The 25,787-nt window shown below is 40.5% G+C and overlaps 1 long non-coding RNA gene across 1 annotated transcript in view; it reads left to right on the top strand.

Moving 5' to 3' along the window:
* LOC309367341 overlaps positions 1-14,675 on the top strand; it is a 58,670-nt gene extending 43,995 nt beyond the window's left edge. Inside the window, exons 2-3 of the long non-coding RNA XR_014167061.1 lie at positions 13,737-13,804; positions 14,542-14,675. This is a non-coding gene — a long non-coding RNA (uncharacterized lncRNA). The remainder of the gene's footprint in view (positions 1-13,736; positions 13,805-14,541) is intronic.
* Positions 14,676-25,787: the final 11,112 nt, after the last annotated feature.

Below are 25,787 nucleotides of genomic sequence, written 5' to 3' on the forward strand. Positions count from 1 at the left end.
CTAAATTAGCAAACCTGTCATCCGGTTAGCAGCTAATCCCTTTATCTAGCCCAACACAAGAAAAAAACTTGACATTGTCTCATCTTATGATTCTGGCCAGGAATAAAAGGAGCAAGCCAGAATACTGAGGGTGTGATCCACCTTCCATTAAACTCAGTGACGAAATGTTCATTGACCTTACTGTAGGCGGATTGCACCCTGAGAGGCGAGCCTGCCCCTCGTAACAATGTCGTACATACGCTTTTGTTTAGACAACTAATTAAGACCATATGGCGTGATAGCTTGCATTGTTGTCTGTCAGGATCCAGACGGAGGGCATCAACTGGTCTCCCCAAAGCCACCGAACAGCTAGATAACAGCTTTCGAAGGATCCTGGACTCGGGGTTTAGATCTTAATTGATAAGCAACGGTTCAGATTACGTTTCCTTGGCTGCGCACGCTAACTGTTGTCACTGGCTTTGTTGGAATGCGACACAAAAAATATTGCATAGAAGCCAGATTCTTTGCCCCACCTCGCTCCCTTCAACAGAGAGCTGTTTTTACTCAGGCTTTTGGGTGTTTTGGCTGACACTGCACAGCACACTGGGAGACGTTGGAGGGGTGAGGGTGGAGGCAAGCATATCTGAGACCTGAGTTGCAGAGGTTAAGAAAACAGCTTTGACAATGCACCCAGCCTTCACCCGTCTCTTGTCTTGTGCGCACACGTGTGCTTCAAGGACAGCGTGACGCTGCCCTGTCCTTCTCCGAATATTTTCAGCGGACATTTCTCTGCGCGCCCTACAGTACTTTTGCAGTTTCAAAATGAAGCAGCAGTCCATGTAGAGGATATATTCTTCACACGAGTCAATGCAGTGAAACTTCTCTCTGAAGTTTCTATTGCTTTGTCAATCAGGGAGGTGTTACTGTTTTAGGTTTGTTTGTTTTTGCGGTACTGAAGCTATCTGAGGATACTATCTGTGTGTGTGTGTGTGTGTGTGTGTGTGTGTGTAAAATGATCCTAAATGTAGGCCCTGAATGTGTTATTTGGTTATTTTATGTATGGCATATTTTACAGACCACTCTTGCAGCCAAAATTGGCCTTCCTCATTTATTTACTGATTTTTTTTGTCGACATTTTTATTGTCATTTTGTATTTTACTATATTTTTATGAAACTGCAGTCTGTAAATATTTAGAAACAATTAGTTGAAAAAAAGACCCAGACCCCAAACCTTGACTAACAACATTTCATCAGCAACAGCTTTTAAAAACCAAACAGCTTCTTGCTGACGTGCAAGAAAATCCAGAAGTGAGACATTTCCACGGACAGATTCTTTCCTGATTCAGGGTCTAGAGCAGGGGGTAGGCAACCTAAGGCCCATTGGCCAATCGCCTTCTCAATCTAGCCCATGGACGGTCTGGGAATCAGCGTGTTTTTACATAAGTAGAATGTGCCCTTTTATTTAAAATGCATCTCTGGGTTATTTGTGGGGCATAGGAATTCGTTCATCCCCCCCCCCCATATAGTCCAGCCAACCACATGGTCTGAGGGCCGGTGGACTGGCCCACGGCTGAAAAAGGTTGCTGACCCCTGGTGTAGAGTCTCACTGTTCCCTTCATTTCTTTCTCTCATATCCAACCACAATCCTGGTGTGTATGCATGCATCCGTGTGTGCTTTTGTTTAAATCACTATTATAAAAACTTCCTGGGGCCCTTTTGGCTTTTTTAAATCGCTAATTGGCTCAAAAACATATAAGAATTTATTCTGGCCATTGAAAATACTTTGCAGATGTTTACTTGGAGATACATGGCTGCAATATTTAATATTATATGACCGAACACTAACCATTTTGAGATGCATCTTTTTGTGCAAGTTTGTCATTTGGAAAATCACCAAGATCTACAAAGTCAGGACTTCTGTGTGCTGGTAGTGGTGTCATCGTCACTCGGGTGGATGAAGAAGGGCTAAGAATGAGTCAAGAGTTCAAGTTCAAATATAGAATAGACTCACAGGAGTCAGCAGCTTTCATAACTTCATAGCTTGTAAATTCAAGTGGATGCATTTTTGCCTTAGTTACAGCAGGACTGTAAGTTCTGCATAGTTTTAACAACTGCAGAATATAGAGAATATAGTACATTGTGTTATATAAAATCCAGTATAATTTTTGAATTCCAGACTGAAAAAGGGAATTTTTGTATCATTGGTTTTTAGGAAAGCATTCGTAAGGCTATAATATCACAAACAGGCCACTAACAGAACTGCAAATGCTATGAATTTCAGCTTCATTTGACCTCTTCTTAGAGTGAAGAGAATAAAGGGGGATTGTATGCCTTAAGAATGTAGACTTAAACCAGTTTTAATAGTCACCCCCCCCTCCCTAGGAACCTTGGGAACTGAAATATTTTGAAGGGAACCAATAATTTCTCGTTCTCAGCATCCTCACTCATCTATAGTTCCCAGGATTCTTTGAGAGAAGCCTGGTGTACAGGAATTCATATGAGATCCTCTCTGTACACATTTGGCTCTAGATTTTCAGGTTCCCAATGACCGAAGTTTGTAAATTGCCAGTCTTCCACTTTTGATTTCCATGTTTCATTCAAACTGCCGAACAAGTACATTTTGCTGCAGTTTTTGGTTTGCATGTCTCTTTTTAAAATCTGGCCACCTAGGTGCATCAACATTATTTTGTGTGGAATTTTAATTAGGAATGATGGATTCCTAAACTTCTATTCTAGTGATTTGGGTTTTCTGCTATGGCTGTCCTCTAGCAAGAAAAGAGCATTGTGAAATTATTCAAAATGGAATTTGCTCTTTATCCCTCACTCATCATTGCTGCCTACATTATTCCATTGATTGCTGCTCCTTTCTACAGAAGCACACCAGAAAGTTGAGTACCAACATATAATTGTCAAATGAAATAGTTTATGAAAGTAACATCCTTTCTCTAGATGGCAAAAAATGCTTTCCTTTATTGTAATTTTTAAAATTGTGGTCCAGCTCCAACACAGTGTAAATAAATAAACTGCCTCCTGTACAGTTCTAGAGGGTAAAGAACAAATGGAATCAGGAGAAACTGTCTTCACCTTTCCTCTAGGAACATTCTGGGGATCTGCACTGGGGATCCAACCCATTTTCTCAGTTTCTCCATTTCTTCTTAGCTGAATTTCCTGGTTCTTGTGTTGCATTAAACAACAGTTAAAAACAAACCATGGTTTACTGTGAATGAGCAGCATGCTGGTTTATGGTGCTGAAAAGTTCTTGTGGTGGTCTTCCAGTGCTCATGCTGTACTGCCAGGAATCAAGCCAGCAGCTGGCTTATCATGACGTCTGAACCTGAGATCATGGTTTCTTTCCCCCAATCAACCCAAGAACAAACCTTGTATTTTATTTGGAAAGAAGCAAATGATGAACCTGGCTTCAAACACCACGAATTGAACTCTGGCTTATCTCACTGAGGTGCAGAAGAAGAAGGAAAAGACAACAGTGAGAACTGTCAGCACCATACACCAGTACACTGTTCATCCTTCTTCTTCTTCTTCTTCTTCTTCTTCTTCTTCTTCTTCTTCTTCTTCTTCTTCTTCTTCTTCTTCTTCTTCTTCCCTATACTTGGGGGTCTCAGGGTGGTTCACAAAATAAAATCAAGATATATTACCACAAAATACACAATAAAAATAACAACAACCCAATAGCTCCTTGTTAGTTTGTTTCCAGCAAACCAGGCCGATGAGTCCATTCATCCTTACTTGCAGTGGAAATTCTGTAAACATAAAACTGGAAAAATCACAAACGTTACCATTATCAATGCCGTTCTGATCAGAGTTCATTTGAAGTAGCATTTATTACTTGCCACATTCTGTGCCGCTTAAACTGAATTTGTGCTTATTTCTCGCTGTTTTGCAAATGTAAGATGGGCCAAGCATGATATCTTTACGACCAAGAGCTACCAATCTCACTTTAGGGTTCTCTAATTTCATTTTGGAGAGAACGTGGTGGTGCAATGCTGAACTGGTAAGACTTGTTCTGAAACGGAATTTCAGCTCACTTTCACTCCCTCAATGCGACTACTTCGTCAAAATGTGACTTAAGCATTCAGTAGAACATTTTTCTGTTTCATATGCGCTGCCTCTTCTATATATATACATTTGCTAAACAGAGCATTATGTTACTAAGTAAAGGCAAAAAAAGTGTGATCAAGGAGAATTAGAGTTGCCATCCGGCCAATTTCTAAACAAGGTGGTCTGCTCTCTCTTGCTCTCTCTGGGTTTAAAAAATAAAATAAAATCTTTGATGTAAATTGGGCACATGCTGCCAACCTTCTTGATGTTTGTCTGGCTTTTCAGCCAAATGGCATCTCATTACTTCAGCTAGACTTCCTGCTGTAGCATACTGCAAAGGAACACAACAGATCCTTCTTGGATGGGGTCGACATAAGTGGTGTGCAAACAAGATAAGTAGCTTTGCCAATGCATTATGACTTATTATCTCTTGGCATGGTGCTCTTCCCACTATGTGCAAGTATTGGAGGAGAAGATGATGAGTCTTCCAAGCCAGGGCTGCAAGACCACACTCAACTGTAGTTTACAATCTTAGACTGAAGGGCTTATTCAAACCATAGCTTGCCAGTATGGATGTAACAGGATATTATGGTTTGATCAAACCACGAACTTCTCCATGTACATGAAGAAAGGAGGAAATGGGTTGAAGGATCATGGGTAGAAGGATCAGAAATGTGATGTCTGAATGCAATTAATGTCTTACGTTGAAGCTGACTTGGCATTATCTGTGTTCTGGTGTTTTGCCAAATGTTCAGAGAGGGCAGGTGCAGTATACCTGAAGGAGCGTCTCCACCCCCATCGTTCAGCCCAGACACTGAGGTCCAGCTCCAAGGGCCTTCTGGTGGTTCCCTCTCTGAGAGAAGTGAGGTTACAGGAAACCAGGCAGAGGGCCTCCTTGGTGGTGGCACCTGCTCTGTGGAATGCCCTCCCCATAAGATGTCAAGAAACTAAACAACTATCTGATTCCAGGCTAAACCCCTAGCACAGTTATTATATGGGGCTCAGATTTGGACAGGTACTCACCTTGGATCAATGGAAGCTGTCCAATCAAAGTTCTTAAGGCAAATTTTCTCTGTAGCACCCTGTGTCTCAAACGCATCATTGTGCCTAGAGACTAATCTTCCATCGGTAGAATTACGGATCTGGCGTAGGACATTTAACTATTGGCTTCGCCTAAACTCAAATCCCCCCAGTGTAATATCCCTAGTGCTGCAAGATTGTCACAAGAGCGCCTGGACTAAAATTGTCTATCAAAAACTTCACTCTTGTGGTTTATCACCACAGCTACTCACTTTGGGTTTTGGTAAAGCAAACAGTTTAATTTGTCAGCGCCTAAATAATATCGAGCATCAGAACAATGTGGCCACAATAAGGAAATTTTGCCCATGGTATGACTATTTTCCACCTTCCCATTTCGACTCTCTGGCACCCTATCTGCATAACCTAGCAATCCTAAAACATAGAGGCTCTTTTACTCTCGCAAGATTGAATGTACTGCCCTCGGCTGTACTTGAGGGATGATTCCAACAGATTCCACACGAAAAACGCTTATTCCCCTGTGGAGATGGCAGTACTGAATCGGTGGCGCATGCCCTTCTGGCTTGCATTCTTTATAAAGACTTGAGGAATGAGATTATCACCCCTCTTTTATTGCCCATTCGGGGTCACCCAACCACTGCAACCGTGTCCTTTCTCTTGGCAGATCAAGATGAGCAGGTGACAGCAAAGGTTGCAAGGTTTTTAGCTGGGGCAATAAGAATAAGATCCACTATTTGACTACTGATTCAAAACCCTAAAATGTATTTTATATAATTGACTTTTTATTTCCATACTTTGTATATTGTATCGTTGTTTTACTGCTATGGCTGATGCAAATAAAGATTCATTCATTCAAACAACTATCTGACCTTTAGAAGACATCTGAAGGCAGCCCTGTTTAGGGAAGTTTTTAATGTTTGATGTTTTATTGTGCTTTTAATATTCTGTTGGGAGCCGCCCAGAGTAGGCAGGGTATAAATAAATTATTATTATTATTTAAACATGCAAACCCCACCCCCAGTATCACTGAATATGCTGGCCTAACTCCATTCCTTCCCAAGTTGAGAGGGGAGGTCTGAAGGGAGATTGTGAGCTGATTAATCTGAATATGTTCAGCATCCTCCTCATAATAAAGAACCTGGGCCTGTATCAGGGTCCCCAATGCAATTGGGATTCTAATTGTACTTACCTGAAAGGGTTTAGAATTCAAATCTTACCTCTGAAGATGAGAAGATCTGAAGCAGAGCTAGCATGTGCCAGGAAATTCAGTGTAGGGCTTGTCTGTGTGCTCCTTCCCCACTTTAAGCCCACCTGCATTCAGGTGAATAGGGCTATTGTTACTCCTTAAAATAGGGCGTGTATGCATTTTAAGTTTATTCAAATTAAAATTAGCACCTTGCGGGAAAGGAGATGAATAGAACATCCTTTAAAAAAATGTTAAAAGGGATGGCAAATCGTATTTTATTTTTTTTTTTTATTTTTTTATAATAATGTTTTTATTTGCTTTTTTCCAAGGTCAGATACATCGTCAGTTATTCAACAAAGGCAGTTTTACAGAAAGAAAAGGAAAAAGGTTATAAGCAAAAAAGAGATCTTACTTTACAAAACAATTTTTCATGATCTACTGGACTTCCCCACATCTTCCATCCCCTGCATCTTTTTCAATAAAATAAAGTTACAGCAAATTAATACCTTGTTTCCTGTGTTTTGTACTTTCCTCAATTGTATATTAGGTTTAGGGGAAATATTGTTAGTTCACAATTCCAACAGTCCTCAATATAGAAACTTTACCCTAGACTTTAGTCATTTCATCATCAGAACTTAAATTCAGCAATATCAAAAATTTGAAATCTGAAGCTTGTTGTCTAAAAACTTAACAAATTCTCAACATTCACATAACTTATAATGTTTTTGTAAATAGTCCTTAAATTTTTTCCAGTCCTCTTCCACTGCCTCTTCTCCCAGGTCTCGGATTCTGCCAGTCATTTCGGCCAGTTCCATATAGTCCATCAGCTGCGTATGCCACTCTTCCAGCGTGGGTAGCTCCTGTACCTTCCAATATTTAGCCAATAGAATTCTTGCTGCTGTAGTTGCATATAAAAAGAAAGTTCTATCCTTCTTTGTCACTCTCTGGCCCACAATGCCCAGGAGAAAGGCCTCTGGTTTCTTAGTAAAGGTATACTTAAATACCTTTTTCAACTCATTATAAACCATTTCCCAGAATGCCTTCACCTTCGGGCATGTCCACCAGAGGTGAAAGAACGTTCCTTCAGCTTCCTTACACTTCCAACACCTTTTATCAGACAAATGGTAAATCTTTGCAAGTTTGACTGGGGTCATGTACCACCTATATATCATTTTCATAATGTTTTCTTTCAAGGCACTACATGCCGTGAATTTCATATCGGTGTTCCATAACCTTTCCCAGTCTTCAAACATGATGTTGTAACCAATGTCTTGAGCCCATTTAATCATAGCTGATTTAACTAACTCATCTTGTGTATTCCATTTAAGCAGCAAGTTATACATTCTTGAGAGCACTTTCGTCTTAGGTTCAAGTAGTTCTGTCTCTAATTTTGATTTTTCCACCTGGAAACCAATCTTTTTATCTTTTTTAAACATCTCTTGAATTTGGGCATAGAGAAACCAGTCTCGCACCTTGTCCTTTATTTTTTCTAAACTCTGCAGCTTCCAATTATCTCCAACTTTTTCTATTATCTCACAATATTTAGCCCAACCACTCTCCATGTTAAGTACTTTGGTGGTCTTCGCCTCCGTTGGTGACAACCACCTCGGTGTCTTATTTTCAAATAAGTCCTTGTATCTAGTCCAGACATTAAACAAAGCTTTCCTGACAATATGGCTCTTGAACAATTTATGTACCTTTACCTTGTCGTACCACAAATATGCATGCCATCCAAAAGCATTGTTAAACCCTTCCAGATCTAGGACATCAGTGTTTTCTAGTAGAAACCAATCCTTCAGCCAGCAGAAGGATGCTGCCTCATAGTATAACCTTAAGTCCGGCAGGGCAAACCCCCCTCTTTCTTTAGCATCTGTTAGTATTTTAAGTTTTATCCGGGGCCTTTTGCCCTGCCAGACAAATTTCGTAATGTCCTTCTGCCACTTTCCAAAACACTCCACTCTATCCACGATCTGCAGGGTTTGAAACAAGAATAACATCTTTGGCAATACATTCATCTTTACAGCTGCAATTCTTCCCGACAAGGTAAGTTTTAGTCTTGACCAGATTTCTAAATCCTTTTTAATTTCAATCCAGCATTTTTCATAATTATCTTTGAATAAATTCAAATTTTTCCCGGTCAAATTCACCCCCAGGTATTTCACTTTTTTAGCCACATTTAACTCCGTTTCTTTCTGAAACTCATCTATTTCTAAAGAAGTCAGATTTTTCGCCAAAACCTTTGTTTTTTGTTTGTTCAACTTGAATCCTGCCACCTGACCAAACTCATAAATTAATTCTAAAGCTCTTTTAGTACTAGATTCTGGCTCCTGTAGTGTTAAAACCAAATCATCTGCAAAGGCCTTCAACTTGTATTGTTTACCTCCGACCTGTATTCCTTGTACCACCCGATCCTTTCTAATCAAGTTCAGCAGTACCTCCAGGACCGAGATAAATAGCAGGGGTGATAGGGGGCACCCCTGTCGTGTTCCTTTTTCAATTCTGAACTCTTCTGTCACCACATTATTCACTATCAATTTAGCTTTTTGCTCTGAATAGATTGCTTCTATACCATTTTGAAACGCCCCTCCCACTCCCATCCCTTCCAAATTTCTCTTCATAAATTTCCAAGATATATTGTCAAAGGCCTTCTCTGCATCTATAAAAATTAATACAGCTCTTGTGTTCAAATTTGTCTGTAGTAGCTCCAGAACATCTATAATGTTCCTAGTGTTGTCAGACAGATGTCTACCAGGGAGAAAGCCTGCTTGGTCTTTATGAATTACTTCATTCAGAACTTTTTTAAATCTACTTGCCAGAATGTCAGCAAAAATTTTGTAATCCACATTCAGGAGTGAAATAGGACGATAATTCTTGAGTTGAGTCTTTTCAGATTCCAATTTTGGTATCAAAGTGATGAATGCTTCTTTCCACGATTCCGGAGCCCCCTTCCCCTCCATAATTTGGTTACACACCTCCACTAATGGTTGAGTCAAATAATCTTTTAAAACCTTGTAATATTTGGAGGTGAGTCCATCTGGGCCTGGGGATTTCCCCAATTGCATGTTCTGAATGGCACTTTCTATTTCCTGCTGTGTTATTCTGTAATTCAGGGTTGTTTGTTTATCTTGGGATAATTTTTTCAATCCGTTACTTTTTAAAAATTGAATAATCTCCTCCTCCGCCTGTGGACCTTGAGTAAACAGTTTTTTGAAATATCTCTGGAAACACTTTCTAATTTCTTCTGGTTTCTGAATACTTTCTCCATCAACCTCCAAGTTGGTAATAGAATTCAATTTGTGTCTCTTTTTCAGCTGCCATGCTAATAATTTTCCACATTTGTTTGCTGATTCAAAAGATCTTTGTTTCATTTGTTTAATTTTCCATTCTACTTCTTGGTTTATCAATTTGGCATATTGTGCTTGATGGAACTTAATTTCTCTTAACACTTCTTTTGACTTTGGGTTAAGTCTAAGTCTTTTTTCACCCTCTCGTATCTTCTCTAAAATCTTATCTCTTTTCCCATTCCAGAGTTTTTTCTTAATAGAATTTTGTTGAATCAGAAACCCCCTCATTACAGCTTTGCTTGCGTCCCAGATTGTTCTCTTGTCCACCGGGGTATTCATATTGATTTCAAAATAATCCTTCAACGTTTTTTGGGCCTTCTTCACAATCTCCTGATCTCTGAACAAAGTGTCATTCATTCTCCATCTGAAGGATCCAGCTGGCACAAGTCTCAGATCCATTTTCAATGCGTTATGGTCGGAGCAGGTTTTAGGGCAGATCTCTATTTTTTTTGTCTTAGGGGCCAGCCCTCTAGTTATCCAAATTTGGTCAATTCTTGTCCATGATAGGTGAGCCTCAGAAAAGAAAGTCCCTTCTTTACCTAGTGGGTTTTTGGTCCTCCAAATGTCGATCAAGTCCATATTGTCTGTCAGTTCAAAAAAAGATTTAGGTAGTCTGCCATCTTTAGTCAAATTTTGGTTTTGTGACTTATCCATATGTGTAGAGACGACTCCATTCATATCTCCCATCAAAATGATGTTAGTGTAGTCTATATGATCCAACATTATCTCATGCAGCTTTTTGTAAAATTCCGCTTTCCCCTCATTTGGTGCATATACTCCTACTATCAAAAATTTTTCTCCTTGTGTTTGGATTTCAATCGCCAAAATTCTTCCTTGTTCATCTTTAAATATCAACTTTGGTGCTAGGTTCTCTTTTGCATAAATCACTACTCCTCTTTTCTTAACTTTGTCTGAGGAAACAAATTCTTGGCCTAATTTTTTGTTAATTAAAACTCTCCTATGGAGCCTAGTCACATGTGTTTCTTGTAGGCATATGATGTCCAATTGTTCCTTTCTCAATATGTGAAAAATCTTTTTCCTTTTCTCAGGGGAATTTGCACCATGAATGTTCCAACTAAATAGCTGCAGAGACATCTTGAATCAAATTGTTAGCCAGTAGGAGTGTCTTTCTTGCTGTCAAGATCTGGAGGTAATGCACCAGGCGGAGGTGGTGGCCAGGCACCTGCTACTCCTTTCCGAAGGTCCTCCCCGTAGTCGTTCAAAAATTTTTCTTGGTCTTCTGCTGATCTAATTCTCACTTTTTTCCCTTTAATGCTGAAGGATAGTCCTTGAGGGAATTCCCACCTATAAGGGATTGTGTTGTTTCTCAGTAGGCTTGCGAGGTCTTTATATGCAATTCTTAAATCCAACAGCTGTTTCGGAATGTCTCTGAAGATTTCTGCAGTTCTTCCCTGAATCACCAATGTATTTTTAAAATGAAGGCCGAGTATGTTATCTTTTTCTTGCTTAGATCTCAAAATGACCAAGCAATCTCTTGGTTTGTCCTTCTTTGCTACTCTTCCCAGCCTGAAGGCGGTGACAATTTTAAAGTCCTTGTCTTCTGCGATACCCCAGAACTTTGATATTTCTGCCGTCAGGTAGCTGATCAAATCTTCTTTCTCAAGTTCTGGTATATTCCTAATCCTAAGGTTGCTTTCCCGGTTTTTCAATTCTGCCATGGACAGGTAGGCTTGCTGTTCATTAAGCTGTCTGCTCAGTGGTCTTACTTCTCCTCTTACTTCCTCTATCCTCTTTTTATTTTGGTCTGCCTTTAAATTTGCTTCTTCGGCTAATTTACGATTTTCTGCTGTTGTTGCCTGCAAATTTCCAATGGCCTCTAAATTTTTAGAAACTTGGTCAGTCAATTTGTTGATTGTGGCTGTCACCTGATCAAACTTAGAGGCCTGCTCATCTGCCTTTTTATTTAACGCTGCCAGCTGTTCCAAAATTTCCTTAGATACAGGATCTAGTCCTCCTGCAGCCATGTCCCGAAAAGCTGGCTGTTTAATTTCTCCTTCTTGCAGACCTGTAACTATTGGAACTGATGATCTGCGAGGCTGCACCGGCAAGGTTGTTTGTATTAGCTCAGATTGTTTTGCTTTTTTGGCAGCTCTTGTTTTTGCGGCTCCACTCATTCCACAGCTGTCCATGTAGCAAGGTCAAATTGTAAATCCCATGGGAAAGACAAACCGAAAGGTAAACATCCAGGCAGAAGCTTTACAAAAAACCCTGCAGTTCCCAGAGACTATATATTCCACAATCCAGTAGGGGGAGCTTCCCAAAAGTTAAGAGAAAAAAAAGGTGAAAAGTTTCCACCATTAAATTCCCCTCTTTAAAAGTTCCAAAAAGTTCCAAAAGTTAAAGAAAAACCGAAAACCAAGGGGTAGAACCTTCAAAAGTTCATTTAAACTAGCAGAGAGTACGTGTTCTTTACAGTGGTGCATGCACAGTTCCTTATTTGTAACCACAAAAGTAGCCCCAAAGTAACTTTAAAGTCTTATATACAGTTACCGCAGTCTGATGATTTTTGTATCCAGACAGCCCGAGAGCTGTTTTGAAACTTTGTAATCCACACAAAAGAGAAAGGAAGAGGTTGCTGCCTATATCCTCTTGTAAAAAAGAAATTCTCAACTTTTCTTAACTTTCCATGCACTTTAATTCGAATTTGCAAGGTGTACTCCAACTTCTTAAAAGTCCCTCTCAGCGCTTCAGATTTATAGCTCTTTGCTTGGTGTTTAAACAGAGCCGGAAGACGGACTTCCTTTTTAACGTCTCCCGCTTTCAGCCAAATTTCAGAAATTTAGAGTCCCAAATCTCAAAAACCTTACTCACGAGTAAGTTGATTCCAATCGAATGTTCAAGGAAGAAAGGTCAGCGCTCATCAGCAGCAGCCGCGCGGCTTCACTCCCGCGGAAAGAGCGATGAACTCACAGCACCGCTACCCCCTCCACGTTCCGGAGCCCCTTACGGGGTCCCTTCTTCGTTTCCGAGGTCGCTCTTGGTGCCCGCCGAGTCCCACGACCACAGGCTCACTCTACCTGTGGTTTTTCTTAACGGGTCTCCGCTTTGCCGTAGCGGACGACCCTTTTCCGCGGAGCCCCTCTTCACAGCGCGAAGAGGACCGCCATTGCTGTTTCGCGCCGCCTCCGGAAGTCTGGCAAATCGTATTTTAGAGCTCCCAACTGGAATGTCATCAAAGGACTCTGGAAGAGCAAACTCTTCCCTGTATTCTATTTACATAGAATTATTTTTAGCCTGAATTGCTACCAGTCAAGGTTGTAAGGTCTGGTTCTCATTAACAGCAGACAGAGTGGTAAACCCATGTCTGGGCTACAGTGAATGTTCCACCATACCAAAAGATTCCTTGCAAACAGAAAGGTAGTGTGTCAAGAAGGAAGAGTTCTAGACTAAACTTCTCCTTGAAGTTCTAGTTTTCTATGTGCATACTTTTTCCCCTTAATGGGGAAGCATTCAATCATGTGAACCCTTGCAAAATTACTGTGCGTCTAAACCATAAGTATATGGAAAACAAAAGCATATAATGGGCTCTATTTTCATAGATTACCTTTCTCACACTAATTGAGCCACCTTTCTTATACAGTATTGTTATTCAAACATTCCAGTTATCCTTGCTTAGGAAATAGGTGTACAATTTTTTAAATCAAATGTATACAATACATGGCTTTGTTTGCTATTGGGATTTAGTTAATATCAACAGACATTGCTAAAGGAAACAAACTTTTGATTTAAAAAGTCTTGTGTTTTAATTTCAAGCTTATTCCTTTCATAATAGGTTCATTTTTGAATTCTTTATACTTATCCCTATTACATGCCATTGTAGGGAATGCCCTCTAAATGAGCTGGCAGCTCTTACTTGACCAGTCCCAACACTAGGAGTTAATTAGCACAAAATGTGGATGCAAAGGGATTCCATCCAATTGCATTAGGCTGGGTTGCTGAAACAAAGAAATTTATCATTTTGAAAGTTGCTAATTGTGCCTGCTTTTCTGTTTGGAGAAGGGAGTCTGTAGGTCTGGGCCAGTCGCCCTTGGGGACCTATCTGTTAACTTACTGTCACCTTCTCTTGAGATACCATCATCTTGTAACACTGAGCTATAAAATTGTAATTGCAGGTCTTTTGAAGCATACAGCAAAAGGACACAAAGTTTGTTTACACGAAGGAATTCGCAAGAAAACCAAAGTAAGTGGAACATGTGGCTACCTTAGGTATGAAGAATAAGACCTGTCAGTTGCTCAGAGTATTTTATCCAATTTATTCACCCCCTCAATTAATAGCTAGCACAACATTGCACGGAAGTCTTCCTGAAACAATGGGGTTCTGTTAAGATAGCTATGTGTCCTCTTTATCGAAGACTGTCATGTATTTGAGGGGCCACTAAAGAGAAAGAACTTACGAGAAAGGACAGCAGGGGCCTTGAAGTTACCCATCAACAGTTACCACCTCGAATGAGCAAACACATAGGTCACCTGGTCTTCCCCCTACAGTGAGATGTATTTGTATTTAAATGATAATAATTAATTCTAAATTTGCACCTGTACATATAAATCAGCATATGCAATTTTTGTGCAAATCTTGCCCTCTTCTGTGGTTATGCATTTCTTCGGTTCTGGTAATAGGCAATTGGACACCACAGATTCTGTTCATTAAGTGAAGACAAAGGCCATTTCGGTAGCTTGCAGCACAAACCAATTAACCTTTAAATTAACTCAAATCCTCTTGATATTTTGCAAAGACTGTTGCTACAGTCCTATAAATACTTGATTCCAAGTATGTTCTATTGATATTAGTGACTCCATGCCTTTTGGAATTGCATACATGCAATTTTTTGGGGGGGGGATTCAATTGCATTTTGAAATTTGAGGCTTTGAATGACTTGTTGGATAGTTGACATTCTTTGTATTCTGCTTTTTGCTCAGTCAGGAAAGATACAGTAGTGCTGGAGAGTTCCTTCGCATCATCACATTGTAAGAGAAGAAGAAGAAGTCTATAGGGAAAATGGAAAGTGAAACTTGAGTGGAACTTCTAAGAATTAAATATATGCTTCTGAGCACATGGTAAATACACATTTGATTGTGTATACATGGGTGTGATTCTGTGTAGGTCTGGCCCCACCCACTGTCTTTTCCTGCTACTGAAATGTGCCCCCCAATGGTTTTCCATCAGGGATTCCCCACTTCTGGTTTATAAAATTCTGATAAGAGCAGAATTCAGAAATATTTATAGACAGGAGTAGCTTTGGTTGGATCAACCTTCACATCATAAGACTGAAGATACTATATGTTGTATTTCATGGACAAAACGCTAGGTTATGGATTTGGTAACCCAACAGTGCTTTGGATAGGAAAAGAGACACATATTTTGAATGCAATTGCCCTATGTATGGTCTGGTTTGGTTTTTTTTTTTAAGGTCATGATACAATGAAGTTTTTTTTAACTATAGTTACATTTTTGTGTGACATTTCTGTTGTTCCTAGTTTTGCCATTTGAAAAAGACAAAAATCTTTGATCCTACATTAGTTGATTGCTTTTGTCCATATGGCTTTCTCCTCCCCATTTTTCACACTTCCCACTGTGTGTGATAGCAATTTAGTTTGCAGTGGGACGTCCCTCCTGCTGCTTTCGATATTTTAAGATGCTATGACCCAGGCAAGGGGAACTACATTTTTCTATGCAAAGCTAATAATTCTCCAGAATGCATGAAGGAATCGGAAATGCCACTCAGATCACTCCACAAGGAATTGGCAGATTTTTCAAAATGAGTGACAACAACAAAACAATACTATGTGAAAGTTCATTGGAGTTACCACTGATAGATGTATAGTTATTCAGACATGCATCCTATTTTATTTTATTTTAGTCGATGAAACTTATTCCCATAGGACTGCATTCTTAGAAACTATCTTGCTCAAGAAGTCTCTTTTTTGCAGAACAAAATTTCCAGTGTATCTTCATTTACGACCGTGGCAGTTTGTGTTAAAAATACATGTTATGCAGGGTTTTCCATGCAATTCTCTACATTTTCTTAATGAAAGGCAGCTTTGGGAGACTACAGTTAGGAGAGGAGTGGAGGTGGATGGAGAGGAGATGCTTAATTCTTTCCCTATCACTTGTTTTTTCCTCTCAAAATCATTTTCCCCAAGCTGCTTTTTCCTGCAGGAGAAAAAAGGAGCAAAATGTGGCTCATTTTGAAAGGAAGGAATGATCAGCAGGGAATGTTTGAAGGAGCACATGCCATTCAGTCTTCCAACTCAGCCAACGAAAAAGCTGCAAACTTATAGACGAGAAGGAGAGAGTCTTAAAATTAGTGACAAGCGTCCTCTTCACACATTCGCTGGGGACAGGGGTTTTTTTTGTGGTCTCTCCACACAATTAGGAACCCTATATGTCATGTGGACAATTCTGCATAGATAGGCTCTAGACTAACCTTCAGCTGGGCACATGGAGGTCAGAAGAAGGTCACCTCCAACCAACCTCTGCATTCAGTGAATGCATGATTTGAATCAGAACAGAGTTAATGAAATTGACATTGACAAGCAGCCAGTATAAGAATGTTAGAACTGAAGGTAATTGTAAGAGAAGGAGGGGGGGGGGGAATCATATACAGGAGCCTAATTACACTTAATAAAAAATACTTGAAAACTATAACACATGTACCATCTCACAGCAGCAATGGCAATTATCAGAAGCTTACATGTGAATCCCTTGTTTTATTTGCTTTTATATACTATTATGGGTTTTATATACTATTATAGGATGCGGGTGGCGCTGTGGTCTAAACCATAGAGCCTAGAGCTTGCCGATCAGAAGGTCGGCGGTTTGAATCCCCACAACGGGGTGAGCTCCCGTTGCTCTGTCCCAGCTTCTGCCAACCTAGCAGTCTGAAAGCACATCAAAGTGCAAGTAGATAAATAGGTACCGCTCCGGCGGAAAGGTAAACGGTATTTCTGTGCACTGCTCTGGTTTGCCAGAAGCGGCTTAGTCATGCTGGCCACATGAGCCGGAAGCTGTACGCTGGCTTCCCCGGCCAATAAAGTGAGATGAGCGCTGCAACCCCAGAGTCATTCACAACTGGGCTTAACTGTCAGGGGTCCTTTACCTTTTTATGGGTTTTAATTATTATTATATATATTAGTTTTAGCATATATTTCAGTTTTAATGGGTATCGTTTCTATATTGTAGATAGGGTACACCATGTAGAGATTTAAGGGGAAGAATATTAAGCAGTTTAGAAATGCTCTAAAATAAATAATAAATGATAAATAAATGGTTTTTTTTTTAAAAAAAAAATGTGACTCAACCTGGTGCCCAAATGTCAGCACCAGCCATTTTCAATGGGCAAGGAGTTCGAAAGCTGGGAACAACAGCATTGGCCTGAGGCTCAATGACATGTGTTTATGTGTAATGTGTAGCTACACCTTTACAGGGCAATCCTATGCATATTTACTTCAAAACAAATCCTGCTATGTTCAAAGGTGCTTGTTCCCCAATAAGGGTGCAGATAGGATTGCAACCTTAGATTCATTCTGATGTAACTGAAGAGGCGGGAAATGGCAGGAGGGGAGCCTGGCAAGGAGGAATTGCTGTAGTATGGATGAGAATAACCAGACAATGGGCAAGAGCCTCTTTCAAAATACTGTAGTTAGAATAATACTACATTTGTAAATGTAGTTAGGAAATGATTTCATTCCTGAGATCTTTACAAGTGTGTACAGGGGGTGAGGAGAGGTACATACAAAGCTTTGTAAAGTGTTATTTGCGTAGATGCTGCTTTATAAACAAATGGCAGTCTATTAGAGAAAGGGAAACTGAGATGCCTATGTTAGTTTTGGGGCTTTCTGCTCCAATTTAGGGCTTGTCATTTTAGGGGTTTTGCAAATTTCTTCAGCGAGGGGTCTTAAAAATTCGTCTTTGGGTGTGAGGAACTCAATTCTGTGATTATTTTTTGATTGGACAACATTTGGCTTGGTAAGTCTACATTTGATGAAAAAGCACATAAACTCCTTTTGGAAAACCAAAGAATTTTAATTTTGGCCTCTGAAAATGTCAGAAGTAAATAATAGTGATAGTAACAACAATAATATTGACATCCATATGTAATATAATTTCAAGTACTTGACAATCATTTTTAATGATTTCTCTGTAATTTTACACACATTTTACTTATCAAGAAATGCTAAATTATATTAATTTGAGTAAAATGTTGTTGTTTTTTTAATTCCATAGTCATGTTACAACTTTTAGCACCGCTCATTTTTTTTGGAATTTGAAAGTTGACAAATTCAACACGCTCTGCCAGTGCTCCATTATGTTAACACGCAATGCATCCCTGGCGGGCTCCTTTGTAGAGCAGTTGTTTTGCTCATTCTACTAAGGCCCAGGTGAGTGTAGTTTTGCAAAAAAGGAACAATTATGTACTCCCAAACACACAGAAGCATCCGAACTCACACAGCTTGCCTTTTACAAGGGCAATAAAGTTTTATATCCATTTACAGGAGAAGTGGTGTGAAGCAAAATACCAAAAGCCACCAAAATAAACGGATGGGAAGGAAATTGGCTATATTTGGCTACGCCTTAATCATTCTGTGTTTTAACTTCATATCTTGGTAATAAACTCCCACTCTGCCACCCGGCCTGTGATTCTGCAACCTAATCCTGAAACCAAGCGCCTTCAGTTCTAGATGCTGCCCAGTGCCAGTGTTAAGAATACGCAAAAGGCTTGACATCAATTACAACATTACACACAACATAAAATTTAACAGCTCGAATCAGCCTTTCATTGCTGTTTAAAGCAACCCTGCAGGACTTTCTAAGACCTTAAAAACCAACCAGCTCCTAAAAAGGCTTAGATTTTCCAAAGAGCGCAGGAGGTGATGCTGTATCTGAAGGGATTTTGCTGTTGAGGTGCAGACTATCGTGCAATAGGCATTAAATCAAAGGCAACCTTAAATATATACATTGAGCCCATCTAGACCGCCATAATACTTGAGGAGTAAAAAAACAACCCCTCATCCTTGGTCACCTGTGTAATCCTTCCCAGGTGGATTTCATCCCATAATCCAGAATGCGGCAGCTAGACTGGTGACTGGGAATGGCTGCCAAGACCATATAACACCAGTCCTGAAAGACCTACACTGGCTCCCAGTACGTTTCCGAGCACAATTCAAAGTGTTGGTGCTGACCTTTAAAGCCCCAAAGGGCCTCAGCCCAGTATACCTGAAACAGCGTCTCTACCCCCATTTTCAGCCTGGACACTGAGGTCCTCCTCTGAGGGCCTTTTGGTGGTTCCCTCCCTGCGAGAAGTGAGGGGCCTTCTCGGTAGTGGCACCCACCCTATGGAACGCCCTCCCATCAGATGTCAAAGAAATAAACAACTATCAGACTTTTGGAAGACTTCTGAAGGCAAGCTTGTTTAGGGAAGTTTTTAATGTTTGATGTCTTATTGTGATTTTAATATTCTGTAGGGAGCCGCCCAGAGTGGGCAGGGTATAATTAAATTATTATCATTATTATTAGTAGTAGTAGGTAGGTAGGTACAGATAGGGTGGCCTATTTTACAAAGGACAGCCTTCTGTTTGAAGGGTCATAAGAAACATGAGCAAGGAACATTGAAATTGTCTATTGGCAGCTAACCGAGTAAGCACATGGGCCAACTGGTCACAGCCTTCCACACTATGCAATTTTATTTAAATTTTAGGATTTTTTCCCTCTAAATTTGCAGCTGTACATATACATATTTGCAAATTTGCAAATTGCATGTGCAGCTACGGTGATGCATAAGCGGCCACGTTTAGTGGAGGCGCGTGGTTAAAAGTGTGGTAAGATGGCTGCCAGGATGGGCACGCTGGTAAATTCTGTGAAAGCAAAATTATTGTGGTAAATTTACAGAAACTAGGGCTGCCATACGTCTGGGATTTCCAGGACATTACCGAGATTCGTCCATCAGAAATAGCGTCTCGGTGGAATTTCTGAAAGTTGGTAAAAATGTCCGGGCATACATGGCAAGCTTTGACAGATGTGTTGATTTTTTGGTGAATTTCCTTAAAAATAGCTCCAAAACTACTACTACTACTACTACTTCTTCTTCTTCTTCTTCTTCTTCTTCTTCTTCTTCTTCTTCTTCTTCTTCTTCTTCTTCTTCTTCTTCTTCTTCTTCCTCTTCTTCTTCTTCTTCTTCTTCTTTTTGGAGATTTTGCCAAAAAGGCTCAACAACTTTGCCCCCTCCAAAAAAGAAAGAAAGAAAAGGCTCAACAACTTTTGAAATACGGCAACCCTACAGAAACGTTTGCTTCTTTCTTCACTTGTTTTCCCGACCCCAGGTGAAAGTGAAGAGAGGTTGTGGTAGTTTTTCCCTCTATAAAAGGGCATGGAACAGAGGGCTTGGGTGGCACAGGAGAAAATCCAGGCCTTCTATCTTTGTGTCAAAATTCATGTGGAGGCCGCTGCTCTGTGCTTCCCTGACATGCGATCCCCCTCATAAAACGCCAACGGTTTCTGCTGAGGGGAGGCCCAGACAAAGCGAGGGTCGAGGCTGAATTACCTCTCACCTCTAATAAGGGTGGTCCTTGCAGGTCAGTGCTGAGGTCGTAGGAAGGGCAGCACGAGGAAGCTTCCTTGTCTCGCAGCTGTGACTTTTCTGGGACTCTGGAAAAGTAAACGGTTCGGTTTCTAATCCTTTAACCAAATAATCAGATAAAATAGACTTGTACTGAAACTGTTTTTCTTTTCAGCCTCTCGGTGACATGCTGGCTCGCCCTGCTCAGTGCAGAGGAGTATAGTTAAAGGGCTTTGTTTACACCAGTGCCAAAGACTTAACACACCAATCTTTTAATGAATAACAACAAACTTTGTGGTTATTCCTTTCTCAATAGGGTTTGTGTTGGGAGAGATGGACGTATCTCTGCCAAATAGGGGTGATGTACTGATTACGCAGTTGAAAGTACACACAGCGGTCGTCCTTCGAACCCTTACCTGCTTGCCAGCGGTGACTTTGCATCTGAACAGCGAAGCTTCTTTCATTGATATTGCATGAAAAGTGGTATTCAGTCTTCTAATCCCCCCTGGCTTTGTAGAACTAGCATTGAAAACTGGGTCAAAGGGCCAGCAGGGTAATGTCTCCCCTGTAAAATAAATGGGGTGTTCCGTCTATACTGGCTGTGAAGAAGATGCTTTAAAGATCATAGAATCATAGGGACATTGGAGGTTGACTCGTTCAACTCCCTTGTGAATAAAGCATCTACAGTGCAGGAGGACACGAGAGCAACGCCAACGGGTGGTAATCTTCCTTCTACTTGAATAGCTCTAGCGAAAGACCACTCACTGTTCCACTGTCTAATAGCTCTGACCATCAGAAAGTTTCTCCTGTTATTTAACCGACATCTGCTCCTCTGCCATTTCCACCTGTAATAAAAAAATTAAGGTCTTCTATATATAATAAATGTTCATAAATGTACCAACCAAGCACGTACATAGATATGTGGAGCAGCACAGGAAGCACAGGAAGACCGTCCTGAAACCATTTTGACTCACAAACTGACCAAATGTTTTCTCTGCAAGGAGGGAGGGGGTGAGGGAACCTTCTCTTTGTCTCAGGAATTGGGTAATCATCATCTCAAAGGAATGGCTAGACTACCAGGAAAGGCAATTAGATAAGGCATTATCAGATAACCTGGCAGACAGGAAATACAACAACATTCAAATTTTTGTTATAGACCGCCTTTTCTGTGATGTAGGTATGATGTATCTGGGGGGTGTTCTTGGGCTACACCCCTTCTGTGATGTATGTATGATGTATGGAGGGGTGGTCTTGGACTCCAGGGCGGGCAATTTAAAATGTCTATATAAGGGCAGGCACACCTTTGTTCTGGGCCCTCCTCCGTCCTCCTGCGTGTGAGGGGAGCATCCTATTGCAACAGCTTTAATAAAGATCAGGCTTACTAGCTGCTTTGCTTCTCAATATTCTCTGGTTGGCCTCTGTTATTTTCTACTACCAATGGAGAATCCACTTAAGGACTCTATACGGGCTCTTGGATACCCCATAAGGGAAGAAGGGCAGATTTTGTTTAGAACACACCCATTACTTATAGTCATGCCCTCTAGAGCAGCAGAGAACAAGTCTTCATCTCCATCTTCTGCAAGATGGTCTTTCAGCTATTTTAAGATAGCTGAAGCTGGGGCAGCGTGTCAAAGGACTGCTGAAGAATCCATAGTCTTCCTCTCCTGCTGCAACAAGCTCCCCTGGTCTCCAAGAGCTCACAGAGCAACGAGAAGAGCAGAACAGAGGTCAGAGGTAGATGGATGCAGTAGGAGACTGCTTTGGAAATAACCAAGAGAGGAGGTTTGGAAGGCAGGGACCTTCAGTCCTAGAAACTGCTCCATGTGTGCAAGATCTACTGGGCTGTGTTGCTGAGACTACTAGGACGAGGTACGTTCGTTTCCTTGAATAAAGAGTCATCTTCATTGACAACTGAGATCTGCTTCTGCCTCCAGCCCTGCTGACCAGCTGATTGGTGATGACAGAAAGCCCACTGGGATCCACTGCACAATGGAGTTCCCTATTGGGATCTCTGTCATTCAACCAACCACTGCTAAAAATACTGCTGTATCAGGACTGACTTCAAGCGTCATTTGAATCTGCTTGGATCTTCCTTTGAAGCATGCCTTGAACTCTAGCCATACTACAAAGGACAGATGTGTCACCTGACATCATGGTGATGTCAGGTGACTGAGTGTTGGCAATGGGAGAACCAGGATGTGACTTGCTGTCTGGAAACAGTTCCTCACATCCAATATAGCACTTGCCAAGTGTGCAGATATTTCAGATGTATTTAAAGTCATTCCCACAATTGTAAAGTGGCCCAGTATTATATCTCCCTTCTGGGGGAAACTAGGGGTGGGGTGGAGAGGTGTGGCTGAAAGATTTGTGACTTGCCTATTGTTGTTGTTGTTGTTGTTGTTATTTGCATAAATCCACCACAACTCAAATAAACGAATCTACCACCATTAGACATGAACACAACATAAAATAAACATAACATAAGATAAACCAAACAACAAAATAAAAGACTTCCTTTATCCTGTACATGGCCTCCTTATTTACTTCTTATAAACTGTTTCCTTTATGACTTATTATTACGATTTCCCCCCTCCAAATTATGACTTAAAAAAGCAACACAAAGATTTGTGACTTGCTTAAATTGGTGACTTTATGGCTAAAGTAGGGTGACCATTTATATATTCTCACAAAACAGGAAATACATCACCCTTTCCCCCCCCTCCAAAAAAAGAAATCCCAAACAAGAGAGGGTATATATTAATATACACTATATTTTTTATGTATAGACACATTTTAACAAAAATACTAAAATTTAAACAGAAACACAACACATCTCACCATAATGAGAAAGACTGTGACTGGTACTGTCCAGTGGCTCTTAACTGTTGTTGGGCATCTTCAAAGTCCCTTGTGCTCTCCCTTCTTATGGCTCTCTGTCTTTAAGATGGGCATGGACTTACAACAGCCTTTCAAACAGAGGACTGTCCTCAGTAAAGTAGGGCACATGGCCACCTGAGGCTGAAGTGAAACTTTAACCAGGAACTTCCAGATTCACAACTCATGCCTGTACAGAAGCCAGGAAGGAGCCACAGAAACCAGAAAGAATGCAAGAAGGGGAAACTTGTTCTCAGAAGTGTCAGGAGATTTACTGCAGTTCACTGCAATTTTGGAACACGAGTTCCTTCTTTAGCAGTCATCTACAATCATAAAAAAGAAGCCAATTATTGATACGCAAACAAAATTGAATACAACATTATTATTTTTAAAAAACTTGAAACATAACTATTATTTTAAAAGGGTAAAAATGTAACTACAGTGGTACCTTGGGTTACAGACGCTTCAGGTTACAAACTCTGCTAACCCGAAAGTAGTACCTCAGGTTAAGAACTATGCTTCAGGGTGAGAACAGAAATGGTGCAGCGGCAGCGGGAGGCCCCATTAGCTAAAGTGGTACCTCAGGTTAAGAGCAGTTTCAGGTTAAGAATGGGCCTCCAGAACAAATTAAGTTCTTAACCCAAGGTACCACTGTAGCTGATACAATGGTTTTAGAATGATGGCTACTGAAAAGTAGTAAATGTGGTTGGGAGAACAGTGTGTGTGTGTGTGTGTGTGTGTGTGTGTGTGTGTGTGTGTAACACAGCCTGAGCATGTTCTTGCAAAGTCAGGTGTTTAAGAGGAATTGATATTCTGCTCTACGCAGTACAGCTGAACATTTTATCATTTCTTAACCCCTGATATTGTTCCATCAGACTAGAGAGGCGAGTAGATTTTAAGCGTAGGAAACTTCTTGGGAGAAATGGAGGATTAGTTCTGAACTACATAGGAAATGTGGAATGAAAAGTGCTCAGGGAAGAAAAAAAAATCAGTTCATTGGCAAATCCAACCCCTAATAAAGACTTTTCATGCACACTTTGTTTCCTTCTTCAACTTTCTCTCAATTAGAACTATGTTAATACAGTGATCGGTCTGAGGCTTAAACTCACAAGAGCCAGGAAATTCAAAATTAAGGCTCCCTTGGTAAACTTAATTCTACCCCCACTGTGCATATTACATTTTATGATGGAGCGGGAGGGAGGCTGTCTTTTATTATGGGATCATATAACAGAGTGACATATTGTGAGTGATAAGAAATAGGTGTGAGACTTGCTGTGGAGGTTAAAGAAATGTCACCGTGGCTAAGTAGTCTTCACTCTGTCTTGCAAAAATGGAATTTTAATTGCTGGTTGTAGAACATTGTTAATATATGATGTCAGGCTAACTAAAGCTTGACAGCTTATCACATTGTTGGCATGCAATGAGTTCTACATTAATTGTGTCATATCTGGGGTTTCTTTTTAATGTGATATTTTGAATTCTTCTTAGGTCCCTTTGGTGCTTGCTCCTAAAGCTGTGATTTGTAAGTAGTGTTTGTAGAACCCTGTAGTTCTTTCGGAGCTTACCAGAGGTTCCTCATTGAGAAGGTAAGAGAATGATGAACAGGGCTGTCTAAAAGGTTGCTTGCAACTCACCACTGATCTATCCTCCCAATGCACAGCCACAGAGGAATATTGAATGCATTCTCTTGTAGGGTTGTGGGGTGAAATCTAATGAGCCTGACTATTCCATATGACCTGAGTGTACAGCTTAGGACTTCTCCTACCCAGAATTCTCTGTAGTGTGCACAAGTTTCCTGACAGACATTCATACCCTCCAACATTTCTCCAATGGAAATTAGGGATGTCCTATTTAACAACAACAACAACAGCAACAATTTTATTACTGCTACCCCACCCATCTGACTTGGGTTGCCCCAGACACTCTGGGAGACTTCCAACACATAATAAGAATAATTAAACATTAAAAAACCTTCCCTATACAAGGCTGCCTTCAGAGGTCTTCTCAGGGGTCACATAACTCCTTACCCTCCAACATTTCTCCGATGAAAATAGGGACGTCCTAAGGAAAAGGCAGGACATTCCAGGATCAAAACAGAAACCAGGGCAGTTTCTGTGAATCTGGGACTGTCCTTGGAAAATAGGGACATTTGGAGGGTCTGACTGCTACGAAAGGAAGGTTCCTTGAATGTCGACATTTTGAACACCAATGCTTTCAAGACTTCACGAATCAAAACTTGTTTATATGTGTATCCATATAGCTACTTTATTAGACAATGCATAAATACCGGTAATAGCTGGCACCTAGAGACGGAAGGGAGGCACATAAACCAGCAAACTAGCCTCTTCTTGTTGACATCACTACTGCCACCAAGTGGATATTTTTTATTTTTCTCTGCCTCCACTAAAGAGCCCTTCAACCTCCTGAGCTTTAACTAGTCCAACTTATTCCCAATACTGGTTAGAGCAGTGTGGCACCTAGGCATGGGGTAAACAACAAGGCCTCTGACAATCTCTCCCCCCCTCCAAGATATTATACTTAAAGGTTTTGTAAGGCAGCAAATTAAACAATTTTTAAGAAAAATGATTTTAGAAAAAAATGCCAGTTGTGCAATTTGAGTAGCTAACCTATGAGAGACAACAACATCAGAAGTTAAACGCATTCAGCTACAGTGGTACCTTGGGTTAAGAACTTAATTTGTTCTGGAGGTCCATTCTTAACCTGAAACTGTTCTTA

This window comes from Podarcis melisellensis (genome assembly GCF_964234715.1).
Source record: "Podarcis melisellensis genome assembly, chromosome: 3".
Classification (NCBI taxonomy): domain Eukaryota; kingdom Metazoa; phylum Chordata; class Lepidosauria; order Squamata; family Lacertidae; genus Podarcis; species Podarcis melisellensis.